The sequence below is a fragment of the Leptonychotes weddellii genome, chromosome 6 (assembly GCF_054177405.1).
Source record: "Leptonychotes weddellii isolate Sample4059 chromosome 6, ASM5417740v2, whole genome shotgun sequence".
Classification (NCBI taxonomy): domain Eukaryota; kingdom Metazoa; phylum Chordata; class Mammalia; order Carnivora; family Phocidae; genus Leptonychotes; species Leptonychotes weddellii.
Genome location: NC_138374.1, coordinates 11051408 through 11064579, shown reverse-complemented (window position 1 = coordinate 11064579; position 13172 = coordinate 11051408).

The window sequence follows — 13172 nt, the reverse complement described above, 5'->3', positions numbered from 1 at the left end:
GTCAAAGATGGCAGATGCCGAGTTGGGAAGCCCATGGTACCACTTGGTGGGAGAGGACTTGAACCTCAGCATGTTTAAGTTAGTTCGTGGGAACTTCCTAAGTTTCTTCGGCTTGGGGGCTAGAGATCCTGTGTGTACAGCTGGGGTAGAATAAGGTTAACTGGAATTATAACTTGTAACATGACTCTTCTATATGCATAGGCTGCTAAGGTCTACGGAAATTCAGGTGACTTATACTTACAAAAAGGTAACAATTTCTTACACAAACCTGAAGGACTTTTTCTAGATATTCAAATTTCCTGGTAGCTTCCTACAGAAGAAAGAACGAAGTGGCTTCTTCTAATCAAGGCTTAAATATTTGGGCTTAAATACACAGCCTTGGGGTACCTGGGTGGCTTAGTCATTAAGTGTCTACCTCCAGCTCAGGTCATGATCCCAGGGTCCTGGAATCAAGCCCCGCATCAGGCTCCCTGCTCAGCAGGGAGTCTGCTTCTCCCTCTCCCTCTCCCCCTGCTTGTGTTCCCTCTCTCTCTATCAAATAAATAAATAAAACCTTAAAAAAAAAAAATACACAGGCTTTCCTTTCCCTAAGCAAATTTCTCCCAAACCAGTAATGCTTAAACTTTGGAAGGCATCATATTCACTTATTAAAAATACAGTTTCTGTCAAAAAAAAAACCAACTCCCAACAAACAAAAGTCCAGGAACAGACAACTTCACAGGTGAATTCTACCAAACTTTTAAAGAAGAGTTAATACCTATTCTTCTCAAATTATTCCAAAAAATAGAAGAAGAAGGAAAGCTTACAAATTTATTCTATGAGGCCAGCATTACCCTAATACCAAAACCAGATAAAGACACTACAAAAAAAGAGAACTACAAGATTTGATGGCCAATATTTGATGAACATAGACACAAAAATCCTCAACAAATTGTAGGCAAATTGAATCCAATAATACATTTAAAAATTATTCACTACAATAAAGTGGGATTTATTCCTGTCATGCAAGGGTTATTCAATATTTGCAAATCAGTCAACGTGATACATCACATCAATCAGAGAGGATAAAAATCATATGATCATTTCAATAGATTCAGAAAAAGCATTTGACAAAGTACAACATCCATTCATGATAAAAGCCCTCAACAAAGTAGGTTTAGAGGAAACACACCTCAACAAAATTAAGGCCATATATGAAAAATGCTCAGCTAACATCATACCCAATAGTGAAAACCTGAGAGCTTTTCCCCTAAGATCAAAAACAAGAGAAAGATGTCTGCTCTCACCACTTTTATTCAACATAGTACTGGAAATCCCAGCCACAGCAATCAGACAAGAAAAAGAAATAAACAGCATCCATATTGGTAAGGAAGAAGTAAAACTCTTATTATTTGAGGTTGACATGATACTCTATATAGAAAACCCTAAAGATTCTACCAAAAACTACTAGATCTGATAAAAGAGTTCTGTAAGGTCAAAGGATACAAAATCAATATACAGAAATCCATTGCATTTCTATACACTAATTATGAAGTAGCAGAAAGCAAATTAAGAAAACAATAGCATTTACAATTGCACCAAAAATAAGAAAATACCAAGGAATAAATTTAACCAAGGAGGTGAAACACCTGTACTCTGAAAAAATATAAAACATTGATGATGAAAGGAATTGAAGATACAAACAAATGGAAAGATATTCCATGCTCATGGATTGGGAGAACAAATGTTGTTAAAATGTCCATACTACCCAAAGCAATCTACAGATTTAATGCGATCCCTATCAAAACGCTAACACCATTTTTCACAGAACTAAAACAAATAATCTTAAAATTTGTATGGAACCACAAAAGACCCCAAATAGCCAAAGCAACCTTGAAAAAGAAGAACAAAACTGGAGGTATCACAATCCCAGATTTCAAGATATACCACAAAGCTGTGGTAATCAAAACAGTATTGTACTGGCACAAAAACAGACACATAGATTAATAGAACAGAATAGACAGCCCAGAAATAAATCCACGATTCAATTAATCTTCAACAAAGGAGGCAAGAATGTGCAATGGAAAAAAAGACAGTCTCTTTTTTTTTTTTTAAGATTTTATTTATTTATTTGACAGAGAGAGACACAGCGAGAGAGGGAACACAAGCAGGGAGAATGGGAGAGGGAGAAGCAGGCTTCCCTCTGAGCAGGGAGCCTGATGCGGGGCTCGATCCCAGGACCCTGGGATCATGACCTGAGCCAAAGGCAGACGCTTAACGACTGAGCCACCCATGCGCCCCAAAACAGTCTCTTTAATAAATGGTATTAGGAAGATTGGACAGCTACATGCAAAAGAATGAAACTGGACCACTTTCTTGCACCATACATAAAAATAAACTCAAAAATGGATTAAAGACCTAAATGTGAGACCTGAAACCATAAAAATCCTAGAAGACAGCACAGGCAGTAATTTCCCTGACATCAGCCATAGTAACATTTTTCTAGATATATCTCCAAAGGCAAGGGAAACAAAAGCAAAATTAGAATTGGATAGGTGATGGGGCGCCTGGGTGGCTCAGTCGTTAAGCGTCTGACTTCGGCTCAGGTCATGATTCCAGGTCCTGGGATTGAGTCCCGCATCGGGATCCCTGTTCAGCGGGAAGACTACTTCTCCCTCTCCCACTCCCCCTGCTTGTATTCCTTCTCTCGCTGTGTCTCCCTCTGTCAAATAAATAAATAAAATCTTTAAAAAAAAAAAAAAAGAATTAGATAGGTGATGGATGCAAAACCTCGTGAATATAGTAAGAACTACTGAATTGTGCACTTTAAAACAGTGACTATTATCATATGTGAATTATATCTCAAAAAAAAAAAAAAGCCCAGCTGATAAAAAGCCAGCCAAGAGTCTAGCCCAGGTAATTATCCTCCCATGTCCTGTTCCAACATCACTCGCAATGTCCATTACAGCCTAATACAACCAGAGTTCCTCAGGAGGGGCATTTTGCTACCCACACCTGTTGCTGAGGGGACATTGTTTTACCACCTAACTCTAGAGAGGGGAACCACTCTTACAGCTAACTGGATCAATGGGGTGGGATGGTGGGCTGGAACACCCACAGTCTGCCCAGAAACCTGAGACTTCAACAGCCTGGCTGGAGATGGCAGCTTACGTCAGTCACCTCTCTCTGGAATCTGGAATCTGGAACCACAGAATGAGGCATGGAAGAGTGAAGCCAAGCACGATGAGCCAAGAGGACATGAGGGAGGCCGACATTCAGAGCAGCCACTGGAGCAGGTGAGAGGGCAGAAGTCAGTAGGAAGCAGCAGGGATATAAAAGCCAAGGAGGGCAGTCGGAGGAGAGCAGAAAGAGTGGGCAGCAGAGAGGTTGCCCTCCCTCCTTCCTGATGGCTCTGCAGCCTCCCTGAGCTGCACTCAAATTCCTATTCTCAGACTCCCACGAGTCTCTGTGGTATCTTCCCAGTAACCACCCGCCCTTCACCTGAGTTCATCTGAGTGAGGTCTGTTGTTAGCACTAAAAAGAATCTGACGACAGCACTCAACGGGTCGGGTAGACCAGCACCCCGGGATTCATGGCCTTAGGGATGGGCTCTTTGGTGAGCGATTTCTTACAAAGAAAATAGCAGATCTCAAATGGTCTCTTCAGAAGCCAGCTGAGAGAGCACCGGACGTCTGCCTGAGATTCTGCATGTGGGACTCCAGGACCTATTTCAGATACTGGCCTCGGAAGCCCTTAGACCTGCCCAACAAAGAGAAATTCCTGTTCAGTGCAGCCGTTTGTGAGGTATAGGCTTCTTCAGACCCGTTACATTTTCATGTCTTTTACTTTCCTTTGTCTTCTGACTAGTTTGATATGATTTAGGCTCTGAAATCCCCTTAAGTTAGCCCAATATATGTAAAATAAAAATTGTTGTGGAATAATAGAGGTAGTGAGACCAGATATCTTATCTGGAGTGACCTTGAACTTATCAGTATTCTTCAAAGTAAGGAGAAGACATTTCACATCTCACTTTTAATGAAGAAAAAAAAAACTGTTGCTGGAAATATTTACCTTTCATCTACTGTGCTGAGAGATAGGGGAGATTTGTCAGCTTTGATCTCCACTTGTTTAATTACGGGAAATGAATTGCGCCTGAGCCAGCAGGATCATGAAGTCTCACTCTTGCTGCAAAAGTTGGCAGCAGGGGACCCAGCAGCCTGGCCTTTCATTTTGCTAGATCAAAGCTGAGCCAGCACCAAGATGGCAGAAGTGTCCTGATGAGATGAGCCTGAAGAAGAACCAGGTAGTGGGGTCCAGACCAGAGAGGTCACTGGACCAGCATCTCCCATGGGGTCATCCCTTCCTCCCCTCCCACCCTAAGACTGTAGTCCAGGACCCTGCATGGCCTGCTAAGGCCAAGGGTCTGCCCACGCAGCACATACCAGGCCCCAACTGGAGGCAAGCCCAGGACACCTGTGCACACGCCGAGTTAGTTCTGATCACTGTCTTCAGTGTACTCCTTGCACCTGATTCCACCTGTTTTGAACCTTCCAGCCACAATCTCAGGCTCGTCCTTTATCTGAGCCTCACCTACACAGCCCAGGTGGTTGGACACCATCTTAAGAATAAGACCAGAAGATGGAAAATGAGACAAATGTGGCCTTCTCCAAGGACAGACTGCTCATGATGTGGAAGCTGGGATTTAGTCTCTGGGCATACAGGGCCTGACAGGTAACCACAGGGATGCGAGGGGCAACATCTGAGGAAGCGCACTGTCAGGGCTGATTGACAGCATCCAACCCTCCTTAATCTAGGGGTAACTCCATGATGTTCACCTCTAAAATGAGTGCTGAATTAAACATTTTTAAGGGTCCTTCCCACTTTAACACCTTTATGGTTCTACTTATCGAGGCTCTTCTGTAATCGGAACTATGCTAGCTACTAAAAAAGACGCATGGGATGATGATGATGATGATGGTGATGATAGCAGCTGACTAAACACTCATTATGTGCCAGGTGTCATACAAAAATTAACTAGGTTAGTCTTCAAAAATACCTGGGGGGTCAGTACCATTATTATTATCTCCATCTGACCGATGAAGACACAAAGAGTTTAGGTAACTTGTCCAAGTTCACAAAGCTCTTACGTGACTGAGCATGATGTCAAATAATAAACTGCCCTTATGTTCCAACCAAGGAGACAAGACTAATTCACATGAAACAACATAAGAGGGAAAATAGGACAGAAGGTTAAATTGTGCAGTCCAAATGGTAAGCTCTAAAGCAGGCATCAGAAAACTATAGCACATGGACAAAACAGCCTACTGCCTGTTTCTGTAAATAAAGTTTTATTGGAACACAGCCACACCCATTTGTTACATATTCTCTATAGCTGCTTTCACATAGCAATGACAGAGCTGAGTAGTAGTGACAGAGACCATGTAGTCCACAAAGCCTAAAATACTCACCATCTGATCCTTTAAAGCTTGCCAACCCCCTCTCTTATGGTGACCAAATAACTGGCTGGGTTTTCCCAGCACTGAGGGAGTACCTGAGATGCAGACTTGATTTTAAAACCAGTAAAATCCTGGGCAAACTGGGACATATTGGTCACCCTATCTGCTCTAGGGAAGTCCCAAGGAAGGCAGGATCCATGGGAATTACAGAGGTGACAAAAGTGGTCCTTGGGGCACCTGGGTGGCTCAGTCAGTTAAGCGGCTGCCTTCGGCTCAGGTCATGATCCCGGGTTCCTGGGATCAAGCCCTGCGTCGGGCTCCCTGCTCGGCGGGGAGCCTGCTTCTCCCTCTCCCACTCCCCCTGCTTGTGTTTCCTCTCTCGCTATGTCTCTCTCTGTCAAATAAATAAATAAAATCTTTAAAAAAAAAAAGTGGGCCTTGAAAAATGGACAGGATTTGGATATATGGTGGGTGGGACATGGGTAGGGTAGATGGAGAAAGAACATTCAAGGTCGGGAGGATCAGCAGGAGCCTGGAAGAAGACCAGACTGGAATGTTTGTGCAGAAGTGAGGAGAGGTAGGTCCACTTGAGCAGCGAGTGCCTATGGGAAGCAGAAATAGGGCCCAGTAACTGAAAACACAGAGGATATGCTCACGCCTTGTTGGCGGCAATATTAACAGGTCCCGCCCGCGGGACAGTTTACAAATATGTATCAACATGTTAAATGTGTCTGTGTTATGACTGCTGATGGGACAGGGATTGCATTAGTGCCCCCCCGCAGTCTACACCCCAGCCTGTATCCAAGCCTTTTAAAACATAACCCTGTCGCTCTTCTCATCTGTACCTCTTGATGTTGAGTTCTTGCTATGATGGATAGGATGTTAGTAGACTTGACTCAAGCAGAGGCTTAGAAAGCCTTTGCGTGTTTCTGCATTTTCTCTTATTCTTCTGCTTCTGCCCTGAGAACACGTCTGAGCCACGGAACAAAGCCGAGCCGCCTTAGCTGTCCCTGCTGAGGCCAACCCAGATCACCCAACCTGCAGCTGACCCACGGACATGTGGGTGAGCCCAGAAGAGCCTCGGCTGGCCCTACCAAACTACCAACCCCCAAACTCAGAAGGTAAATAAATGCCTATTGTCTGAAGCTACTGAGTGTGGGGTTGTCTGTTACACGGCATTGTTGTGCAAATACATAACTGACACCACCTGATCCTTTTCTAGGAACTTGTCACAGAGCTAATCAGACAAACATGCAAAGATGTGTGAACAGGATACCCTTTACAGCGTTGTTTCCAGCAGTTTAAAAAAAAAAAAAAAAACTTAAAAAAAATGATCTGAATGCTCAATAATGACGGGTTGGTTTTTCAAAGTCAAGTTTATGCAAAAAATAAGTAAATAAAATTAAATCAAGTCCACAGGATGCAATGTCATTAGCCATTAGAAAAGGTCATGTAGGGGCGCCTGGGTGGCTTAGTCAGTTAAGCATCTGCATTCGGCTCAGGTCGTGATCTCAGGGTCCTGGGATCAAATTCTGGGATCGAGCTCTGCCTCAGGAATCCCTGTTCAGCGGTCTGCTTATCCCTCTCCCTCTGCTCCTCCGCCCCCCCATGCTCTCTCTTTCTTTGATCTCAAATAAATAAAATCTATAAAAAAAGAGAAAAGGTCATGTATATCAGTATTTATTGACAAGGAAACACATCCACTCCATGTTACATTTTAAAAAATAGAAAGACAGCTTTTAAGCTATGATCCGTTATTTCTGTCAAATATGGAAAGAGAACAAGAGATGTATCAAAATATTAACAGTGATTATCTTGGAGTAGTTGGATTTTTTACTTCTTTATCCTATTCCAATATTGTATGAATTTGCAAAATGACAATGTGTTATCTTTACACAAAGGGGTAAAAATGGAAATGTCACTAAGAAAATCTTCCTCTCTCTATATAAAAACATGGCTTTCCAGTCCTTAGAAAACCTCTGCCCTCTCCCCCAGCTCCCCTTGCTACCAACTTCTGTGAGGGAATCTGACTGACCTTGAGGTTGCCTTTCCCTGCTGGCCCAGGAGAATAGAACCCACCATGGGGAATGGAGGGGACAGCACCCCGCCCCAGGGAGCCTTTCTTTGGAGAGGCCAAGGAAAAGTCTCCCTTCCCAACCATGTGCAAACGGAGCAAAGAAATTACCCACAGAACCAGCTCCAGCCATGTTTTTAAAAAAATCCTTCCATCCAAGTCATAATATTTTTGGAGTGAGATTTACTTTACAATATTTTAATAACCGCAGCACTGCAACTGGAAGTCCTTTGTAGCTGGTCTCAGGGGCCTTCCTGGGACGTTGCACTTAATGAGGTTTATAATTCAATATAACTACATCTGCATCTTTAATTATGCCTAACATTTAATCTTCACTGCTCCACTTGAATTGGAAGAGCTAAAATTAGGCCCGCTGTAGTTTAATCTGATAATAAACATCCATGACATTTAGAGCAAAAATGTACTCATTTCATTAGAGTGGCTGACACATTTACCATTTGCCTGAACTGAACAAATACTCTCAGCAGTTCTTCTAACTGCAACAGAGAACATTGTTTTAAACAATCTCCCTGTAGACTCCTGTAACTCTAGACCTTGGAGGTTAAGTAGTCCAACATCACTATTTTTCAAGGGAGGGCACTGAGGCCCAGAGAGGTTAAGTCATTTGTCCAAAGTCACACAGCAAGTTAACAGGTAGAGGGTATGAAAGGAAACAAGACCCAGGATTCTTGAATCCCTGCCCAGTGGTGCATTTGTCATTCCTCTATCGCCACCTTGGCACGTGTGGCTAAATTAGGACACTGTTTTTTGTTAGTCAAGTAGTCCTCTGGGCAGGACTCCCTCTTTTTTTTTTTTTTTTAAGATTTTATTTACTTGAGAGAGAGAGCATGAGCACAGGGGGAGGGGCAGAGGGAGAGGGAGAAGCAGACTCCCCGCTGAGCAAGGAGCCCAATGAGGGGCTCGATCCCAGGACCCTGAGATCATGACCTGAGCCAAGGGCAGATGCTTAACCGACTGAGCCACACGGGTGCCCCTCCCCTCCATCGTCTGTATAGAATCCAGACAAGATACCATTCAAGTACCCATATTGAGCCTCACGCTCTGACTCCAAACTCAAAGCAATAACAAATAAAATATAAAAGGAGAAAAGTAAAAAGATATATCCTCAATTCAAAACAAGATAAATATCTCCATGGACCAAAACCCAAGAAAACAAAACATTAAATGGGCTGAAGCTTGGGGCTATTTGCCTACAGGTCTGGAAGGAGGCAGAGGTGGTCAAGAGTTCAGTTACCCGGGATACTGAGAACCAAAAAGGCCCCATTTAAGACCAGTGATGGGAACCAGGCTCTTTGATTTAAGCTGGAACAGTGGCTGAAAAAAATCTCTGCCACTTACCACTACCACCCTGCTAGCCTATTTAAGTAGAGAAAATTGAGAGGTCAGAAGGAGCAGGCAAGGCTTCTCCGGCAACATTGGTGACTGGACCTGTGACGTCCTCAGTACCTCTCTACCAAAGAGACCTGACCCTTGACTATGAGACCTGGTTCTGAACTGGGCCTCCAAGGAGAAAGAGAAAATCTTCCATTCCAGATGAGCCTGTCACACACACACACACACACACTTATGTTCACAATTAAAAACCACATGCAACAGAAGAAAATAAACTATTATAGAGAGAGTTATCAAATTTTAAAATAGGAGAGCTTGTATCAGAAATGTTGGAACAATTAGAAACACCTTCAACAGTATATTGAAGTAGATTATCGGGAGGTTCCTGTGAGTCCACTCACTGGGAACCAATTCTCCGCCTGCCAGGGGAGGCTCCTGAATACCCCACATGTGGAGGTGCCAAGTGCTGCAGGAAGGTGGGGGAAGGTCTAGAGATGTGGCTATTAACTTAAGCCAGAGAGAACTAGGAGTTTTCTCTGGAAAACTAGAAGGAAAAAAAAAAAAGATGAGCCTGCAAATCCAAATTCCAAAACAATGAAGAAAATAAAAACTAACATAATAAATTTAATCTGGAGAAGTGTTCACTCTAGACAAAAGAAAAACAGCGAGCAACCTAATAAAGACTAGAAAATAAGTAAGTTTACAATCCTCAAAGAGATAACATTCATGCAAAAGAACAGGGAATCACAAAATGAAAATGGACCAAATGTGAAACAAAACAGTTAAGATTTTTTTTTTTAAGCCAGATAACCTGAAATTGAAAAGTGGAGCCATGGAAAGAGAAGTCAGGTCCCCTGACCACATCCACAGTGCAAGAAAGGCTTGGAATGGTGTCTGAGAACATATCTTGGATGAAGCAAGCTGAAGCCTGTGGAAGTCCGTGACTGAGGGAAGCACCCCTGGCTGGCTGAGGGGACTCTAGTCAGGACGTTTGACAGGACCCCGGCCAGGAACTGAGCCATGTCCTTCAAGGGCTGCCCTCTGCTTCAGCCTGGTTTCCACAGTCATCAACTCCAGCACCCTAGCAGGATGAAGAGAAAGCGCACCCTGCCCTCCCATTAGCTCAGGTAAGAGGATTGCAAGGAGACTTTCCCCTCTCTATGTCAAAGCAATAGAAAGTGGGATAAGGACAACCCATGTGAAGCATTAGCAAGATGAAGAAAAAACACTGAGGAAAAGAAAAAGAATAGAGGGAAGAAGAGATGGAGGAAAGGAAGAAAGGAGGAAGATGGGAGAGAGAGAGAAGGGGGGAGAGAGCGCATTCAAAATACAGAAGATATGGAAGGTAGGAAGAGGAAGATAGCATTGTCTCAGGTAATGTCTACCCCACTATTCCTACAAAGTAGAAACAATTAGCTCCATCTTGCACGTGAAGAAAGTGAAGCTCAGAGGGCTGGGTACCTCGCTGATGTTGATTAAGAGGGAATAATTGATCATGAGCTAAGGGTGCGGCAGTGGACATTTTTTTTTATAGAGATACAACAAGTGTTAAAGATATTGGTATGCGCTGGGTGCTATTTATGAAAATTACAACAAGTTTTATTTTAGGAGGAAAATGTATTAGGTTTAGTTAGTGGGAGTGAAATAAGTGAGTCTATTCACAGAAGACATTGGGGAAAACTAACAAAAAAACTAAGAGGAGCCTGCCAGCATTAATACATCAAACCTCCTGAGCTTTTTGTTTACATCCTTACAGTCTTGAGAGGAGGCCAGCCAAGCTGGAGTGCAGCCAGGGGAGCAGAGTGTCCAGCTGAGACTGAACTCAGCAGCCCCCTCTCCAGGGTCTCCCAGTCACAAAACACGCCGTCCCCAGCACATTAGTGATCTAATGAGGAAAGCCACATGCAAGAAGTAAACAGTCATTAGGGAAAGAGCAACATGTGGTCTTATTCCCTGCTACTCAAAGTCTGCTCTCTGGACCAGCAGCATGGGCATCACCTAGGAGCTTGTCAGAAATGCAGAATCTCAGATGCCATCCCAGACTCATCTACTCAGAATGCGCATGTCAACAATATCCCTGGATGATTCACATGCACATCACCGTCTGGAAAGCTCTGGTCTTCATAGTTCCATACTTGGGAATGGGAGAGCTGGGGAAAGGATGAGGATGTACATGAAGGATGAAATCAAACAAAGATAAACTTAGGCTGTCAAGCAAAGGGCTCATACTGAGCCTGCATGCTTGGTACTTCTTGGGTATCACAGACCTGATCTAGCTCCCGCTGCACTGGTCACGGTTAGGTTACCAGGGTAGTGCCAATTTAACCTGGGTAATTCTTTGTTGCGGGGGGTGGAGGCTGTCTTGTTTAGCAGCATCCCTGGCCTCTAGCCACTAGATAGATGCCAGTAATGTTCTCCAATCCCTCCCCTCCCCCGCCCCCCCCCCCATGAGTCGTGATAACCCAAATTGTCTCCAGACATGGCCAAATATTCCCAGGCAGACAAAGGGGAGGCAGTATGTATCCCTCCACTGTGAACTGGAGGGATAGATAAAGCATTGAGACAGAAAACGCATTTTAATGAATTCACGTTGCCTCATCTATTCTGCCCAGGACCAGCAGTACATGAAGGAAAACCCAGGCCTGGGACATGGTGGAGTTTGTTTTTCTGCTCAGGGTGACTTTGCTGCTGCAATTACATCCCATTCTCTGCTGCCACTGAAGAGAAGAAAGCCTTCACAGGGATGGAAGGAAGGTCAACAACAACTCAGAGGGAAGCCAGGATAAAAAGCCAATCTATCTGGCTTCTAAGCTCATGTTATTTCCATTGTACCATTGCTACCCCAAGTCAGCGGGGAGCAGGAAGTGCTCTGGACGATGAGCTATGAGATATGGGTTCTAATGCCAGCTCAGTCCCTATTGGCTATAGGCCTTTGGATGAGTCACTTCCCCTCCACGAGCCTCAGTTTCCTCTTCGGGGTTGGCCAAAGGATTTCCCCTCCATTTCCGTCATTCAATGAAGATCTTAGAAATGATAAAAGTTATACTCACCAACTTCACAAAGCTGGATTCCCATTTGGGAAACATAGATACAGACAAGATTGAATTTGTTGATTGTCAACTCCTAGCTAGGCTAAGAGGAGACGTGTCCCCATTAGGACCAAGCAACCTAGGTGGAAAATCTCACCATTAAAAAATCTGGTCCAAAGGACAAAGTGGCCAATGAGAGCAAATCTCAATCAAGGCAGATATTGCCTTTATCTGCAACAGAGGAATGTGGAAGGATGGTTGCCCAAGACCCTTCCAGATTGGACATTCTATGTCTCTAAGGCTGTTGAACCACCCCTCCCCAGGGGACACTCAGTAACCAAACCATTCCTAGTCCTAGGGCTCTCTTCAAATAATTTGCTGGAACCCTCAACACAGGGCTGCATCCAAAGTAATCCAAATCCAATTCCTCACACCTTTGGAAAGAAACATAGATCTATACAGGAGAACTCTTAAGGAAGTAGCAAAAGGGAAGTAGCTACACATAGCAAGGCTGCCTAAAAATAAGTTACATTCTTTCCCCGTAAACCCTCTCCTCAACATACCTCCTAGGTCCCCTCTGCCACGGCCAACCCAACCTTAGCACACCTCTCCAACTGGCCTGTCTTCTGTAGAGCCTTCTGGCTTGCTCCCAGCTTCTATCATTCTCCTCTCTGCTACCCACTCTACATAGCCCTACAAAATCCCAGTAGTTGGTTATATCCTCAGAAACAAGTTTGGCTGCATGAATGAGAAAATGAAAAGTATCACTGGCTTAAATACTCAAGGTCTTAGCTTCCCATGTCACAGTTCTGGCCACCAGCAGTCCAGAGCTTGTATCCCCTTAGACCTTCCACTCTGCCCTGTGCCACGGCTGGGAGTGGTCTCTGTCGCCAGGTCTAGGACAGCATTGTAGCACCAGGCATGATGTCTGTTCCCAGGCCCAGAAAGGAGAAAGGGGGATGAGAAGGGCACACACCCACCCTGTTAGGACAACTTCCAGTTTTGCCACTGTTTATGCTTCAGCATAAAAGGACGTACAAGCCTTGATCCTGTGGTAGTAACAAGAAAAACTGGGACAAAAATTAAGGTCATACTTTCCTAGGAGTCTAGCAGAGTGAAGAATGCAAGGAAACCTTGATGAACTGAATTCTAGAAAGAAACAACTTGTCACAGGTAAGCAGAAGGCCAAGCAGCTTCCCTACCTGAGAAGGAATGGGGAGTTGGTCTGGATACATGTGGCATTCCATGAGGGGAGAGATTTTCCAAGAATGAGGAGGAACC